Source organism: Lathyrus oleraceus, chromosome 7 (assembly GCF_024323335.1).
Source record: "Lathyrus oleraceus cultivar Zhongwan6 chromosome 7, CAAS_Psat_ZW6_1.0, whole genome shotgun sequence".
NCBI classification, from domain to species: Eukaryota; Viridiplantae; Streptophyta; class Magnoliopsida; order Fabales; family Fabaceae; genus Lathyrus; species Lathyrus oleraceus.
Window position 1 is genome coordinate 415,271,433 of NC_066585.1, and position 5,640 is coordinate 415,277,072.

Below are 5,640 nucleotides of genomic sequence, written 5' to 3' on the forward strand. Positions count from 1 at the left end.
CTTGGGCGTAGTTCACTTGCTCAGAGTTGGTTTCGCTTAAGAGACTGCATTCTGCAGATTGGTGTCCTTTGGTTCCACATATCTCACAATCCGACGAAACTGCAGCTGTAGTATTCAAGTTTATGCATAAATGCTCAACCTTAAGGGCTAATGCGTCCATTTTAGCTTGCATCATGTTTATAGAGCTTAACTCATGTACTCCTCCTTGGGCCTCCTTCTTCTCAACTTTCGCTCGTTCGACTCCCCGTGATTGATGGTTTTGAGCCATATCTTCGATGAGGGCACTAGCTTCAGGATAAGGTTTATTCATCAGTGTGCCGCCTGCGGCAGCATCGATGGTCATCTTAGTGTTATAGTGAAGTCCATTATAGAAGGTCTGAATGATTAACCAATTTTCTAAACCATGATGTGGGCATGCTCTTAATAGCTCTTTATATCTCTCCCAAGCTTCGAACATCGACTCTCCTTGGTTCTGGGTAAATCTGGTTATGCGGTTTCAAAGAACGGCGGTCTTACTTGGGGGAAAGTATCTATCAAGGAATACTTTTCTAAGGTTGTCCCAAGTTGTAATGGAATTGGGTGGAAGGGAATCTAACCAAGATAGGGCTTTATCTCTGAGGGAGAAAGGGAATAATCTTAAACGGATTACCTCAGAAGAAGCTCCATTGATTTTAAAAGTGTCTGCTAATTGGAGAAAGATTTTTAAATGTTGGTTTGGGTTCTCGGTAGCGAGACCTGCAAATTGTCTCTGTTGTACTAGTTGCAACAGAGAGGGTTTAAGTTCTAAATTATTAGCTGGGATGGTTGGGTTTACTATACTAGAACTAGGTTCTTCGTTGGATGGTTGGGAGAAATCCTTAAGAGGTCTATGATTTTGATCTTCGGCCATAGTTATCCTAATTCTATGGAAAAATAAATGTGCGCGAGCGTAACGTTTAGGTTTCGCCAGAGGGTATACTAAGCTTCCGGTACTGCGAGTTCTTCGCATTGACCGACAGGTAACAACCTAAGTCTAAACGATATAACGACAGGGTACGAAATTTGACGAAATTGGTCCCCGGCAACGGCGCCAAAAACTTGATGCGTGATTTTCGCAAGTATACGAACGCGTCAAAGTAATATAAAAGATTGTCGAATCCACATAGACCAATTGTCAATCTATCGTTATCTATTGTTACGGTGTTTATCTAAGGTAATCGAAATAGGGGTTTTAAGAGTGCACAAAAAAATAAAGTATTAAATAAAATTCAATTAATAAAGACAGGTTCGAATGTAATTCACATAATCAATTAATAATCCAAGTACTTGCTAATAGAATTACTTATGGGCAGTGTTTCCTACTTTGAAAAGAACCAATTTAACGGGAACTGTCGCTTTCGCGTATTCAGAACCGAGTTGTACTCCCTAATCAAACCCTCTTATTGTCACTTATAAAAAGGCGCACATTGTGTTAGAGTAGTAAACCTATATTTAAAAATATAGTATCTTGACTAAGTTGAAAAGTGCTTTTACATGGATTTCTTAACCAAAAGAGGTTCTCACGAACCAGACTCTAAACTTATAAATGCGTCAGAAAATAGTTTTACAATCACTTTTCTTTTTAAGTTAAAAACTCCTAATGAACTAACCAAAGCGCTTTCGCTGTATTTGAAATAGTTAAAAACAACTAAGTTTTAAAAGATGTTGGACGACCTTCGATCTTACCCAATAGAAATTAAGTGCGGGAAAACTTAAGTTGAAAGTCAAAATAGCCCTTAAGTGTTTCTACGAACAATTGTACGGATTATCGGTTCAATTACGATCCTTACATTCTAATCTTTATAGGTTTAGCTAGACATGGTAAAGTAAAGGTGCATTTTAATTTAAATAAAAGTAGTGCGAGTGCGAGAAATAAACGAAAGTAGTGCGAGTGCGAGAAATAAACAAAAGTAGTGCGAGTGCAAGAAATAAATAAAAGTAGTGCGAGTGCGAGAAATAAATAAAGTAAAGTGCGAGTGCGAGAAATAAATAAAGTAAAGTGCGAGTGTGGGAAATAAACGAAGGTAGTGCGAGTGCGAGAAATAAATAAAGTAAAGATAGTGCAGGAAAGTAAAGTAGACAAAGGTAAAGCAATAAAACCTACTCCAATCGGAGGGTCGAATAAAGTGCGTAACAGAAATGAAAATGGCGGCAGGATTAACTTCCTTCTAAAGTGCTCCAAACTCGATTACAGACTCGATTACACAGTTGTGGCAACACTCCGATGTGAAGCGATTACCACTTTTACAATACCGAATATATGCCTAATTGTAACTAAGTTTGATCTAAGTTTGGATGATGAAACAATTGAAATCAAGACTCTATTTATAGGCAAGGAAAATGATGGAAATGACAAGGATGCCCCTAAGTTTGAATTTGGGAGGGAAACATCTTTGTTCTTGTGGCGCCCGCCACCACATCATGGCGCCCGCCATAAGAGTAAATTGTGGCGCCCAAGTGAAGATTGTGGGAGATGTGGCATTTGAGGAGAAGTTGAACTATGACACGTCATGGCTGGACCCATGGCGCCAGCCACAAGTGCAAAATGCTGATTTTTAGGCTTTTTAGCTCATTTTCACTCCTTTTCTCGATCGGGGCTCTGATTAGACTGAAAACCTGAAAACAAAGAAAAACATAGTAATAACAAAACAAAATAACAATAAAACAACTAAAATGCATGCGAAATCGGAGTCGAAAATACGGTGAATTTTAGTGTCATCATACATATGCATACTTCTTCCCACCAAGGCTTTCCACCTGCATGGGTCCCATTAAATCCATATGGAGGAGTTCCAGAACTTTGGAAGTGGTGTCATGTCTGAGCTTCTGGTGTGACATCCTTGTCTGTTTTCCAATCTGACATTTTCCACAGACTTTTCCTTCATCAATATTCAAGTTGGGAATTCCTCTAATAGCTTCAACAAATATAATCCTCTTCATACCTTTAAGATGCAGATGGCCCAATCTTTGATGCCATATATTCACTTCTTCTTCTTTGGCTAAAGTACACATTGAAGAATAACCAGTTTCTTGAGAACTCCACATGTAACAGTTGTCTTTAGACCTGACTCCTTTCATGATTACTTCATTTTCTTTGTTAGTAATCAGACATTCAGTTTTAGTGAAGTTTACATTTAGACCTTGGTCACACAGTTGACTGATGCTTATTAGATTTTCAGTCAATCCCTTAACAAGTAGGACATTGTCAAGGTCAGGAACTCTAGGGTAATCAAGCTTACCAATCCCCTTGATTTCACCCTTTGCTCCATCACCAAAGGTTACATAGCTTGTGGCATGAGGATGAAGGTCAGTTAGCAGGTTTTTGTTTCCAGTCATGTGTCGGGAGCACCCACTGTCAAAATACCAATCTTCTTTGGCTGAAACTCTGAAGGAAGTGTGAGCTATCAGACTTGTAACATTAGTCCTAGGAACCCATTGCTTTTTGTTGACAAGTATGTGATGTTTGGGTCTAGGTTGATGATGAGCAGGACTAGGATAACCATACAACTTATAACAGAAAGGCTTTATGTGGCCAAATTTTCCATAGTAATGACATCTCCATCTTTGGTGTTTTCCTTTCTGCCGTCTTCCTTTATGATGTTGTGACATATGATGTGGCATCGCAGGTTTGCCATCAGTATGGCTGCACTTAGGTTTGGATTTAGGTTTTCCCCTAGTGTAACTGCACTCAGGCTTAGATTCACTGAACCCAATGCCAGACTTGTCTCCTGTTATTTGTCCAATATGGAGAATTTTGTCTAAGGTGTCAGATCCATTGTTTAGCATTCTTACATACTTGGTCATCTCATCCAGTTTAAAATTCAAGAATACAACTTCAGTTTTTAACTTGGAGATGGTTTCCACATGTTCTGCCTTCTTATTCTCCAGCTGTGTTATCACTTTCTTCTGGCTTTCAACTTGTCTACACACTTCTGCACTTCTATGACACAACTCTCTATAGGTAGTGGCAAACTCTTCAAGGTTACTTCATCATCACTTGAATCTACATCAGAACCCCATCTTCTGGTCAAGGCAGTCACAAGATTTGCAGACTCTTCTATTTCACTTTCATCTGACCAAGTGGCAGCAAGACTCCTCTTCTGTTTCTTGAGGTAGGTCCCACATTCAGTTCTAATGTGTCCATACCCATCACATTCATGGCACTGAACTCCTTTTCCTTCTTTGGGCTTTTCATCTGACCTTGTTATTCTTCCAATATTGTTGGATTTACTGATGTCAGATGTGATGTTCTTGACATTATCCTTAGATCTTACATCCATCTTTTCCATAAGCTTGTTGAACTGTCTTCCCAACATTGCTACATCATTGGCCAGATCTTCATCAATATCTTGACCACCTTCCTCCTCTTCCTCCTCAGTGTTTGACATGAAGGCTATGCTTTTGGCTTTCTTTTCAGATCCATCACACATTCCCATCTCAAATATTTGAAGGGATCCAATTAGCTCATCAACTCTCATATTGGAGATGTCGTGAGACTCTTCTATGGCTGTCACCTTTCATCAAAAATCTCTTAGGGAGTGACCTGAGTATTTTCCTTACTAATTTTTCATCTAACATCTTCTCTCCCAGGGCTCCTGAGGCATTAGCAATTTCAAGGATATTCATATGAAATTCATGAATATTTTCATCTTCTTTCATCCTTAAATTTTCAAACTTGGTAGTGAGCAGCTGTAATCTAGACATCTTCACTCTAGAGGTGCCTTCATGAGTGGTCTTGAGAATGTCCCAAGCATCTTTAGCCACCTCACAATTGTTTACCAATCCTGAAGATATTCTTGTCTACTCCATCGAATATAACATTCAATGCTTTAGAATTTCCAAGGGCTAGATCATCCTCCTCCTTGGACCATTGTTCTTCAGGCTTCTTATCAGTTGTAGCTTCTCCTTCCTTAGTAACTACTGGATGTTCCCAGCCTGTTAACACAACCTTCCAAGCCTTATTATCCAGAGATTTTAGGAAGGCTACCATTCGAGGTTTCCAGTAGTCATAGTTGGATCCATCCAAAATAGGTGGCCTATGAACAAATCCTCCATCTCTCTCCATAGTACCAGAAAGTATCATCCCTAGATCTCACCCAGAACCAGAGCAGGATGTCTGCTCTGATACCAATTGAAATTCTGGTATCAGATATGAGATGTCGAAGGTAATGTCACGACACTAATATCTGAACAATACAAACAGGATAAAAGATAAAGAAAAGTAATGCAAAAGACACAAGCAATTGTTAACCCAGTTCGGTGCAACTCACTTACGTCTGGGGGCTACCAAGCCAGGAAGCAAATCCATTAAATAGAATCAGTTCAAAGACTCTCGGTAAACAACACAAGTTACAGTCTTTTTCACCTAATCTCTACCCGTGTTACTTCTACCTAAGAACTCTTAGATATGAGATCTCACTCACTCCCTCTCAATCACACCAGTGGTATTAAACAAGAATTACAATGACAAGAAGACACTCTTCAAAGACACACACTTGATCTTACTTAGCAGCTTCAATCAAGTAGACACACACTCATGCTTAAAAGCTTAGAGTGACAAATTACAACTCAAAAATCAGACCAATTCAATCATCTATGGATGAATTGAATGGCTTACAAGTC

The 5,640-nt window shown here is 39.2% G+C and overlaps 1 non-coding gene across 1 annotated transcript; it reads left to right on the forward strand.

Annotated features, from left to right (window-relative positions):
• The first annotated feature begins 398 nt into the window (after positions 1-398).
• On the forward strand, positions 399-505 carry LOC127109439 (small nucleolar RNA R71). The gene has a single exon (XR_007796727.1). It is a non-coding gene; the product is annotated as a small nucleolar RNA R71 (small nucleolar RNA).
• Positions 506-5,640: the final 5,135 nt, after the last annotated feature.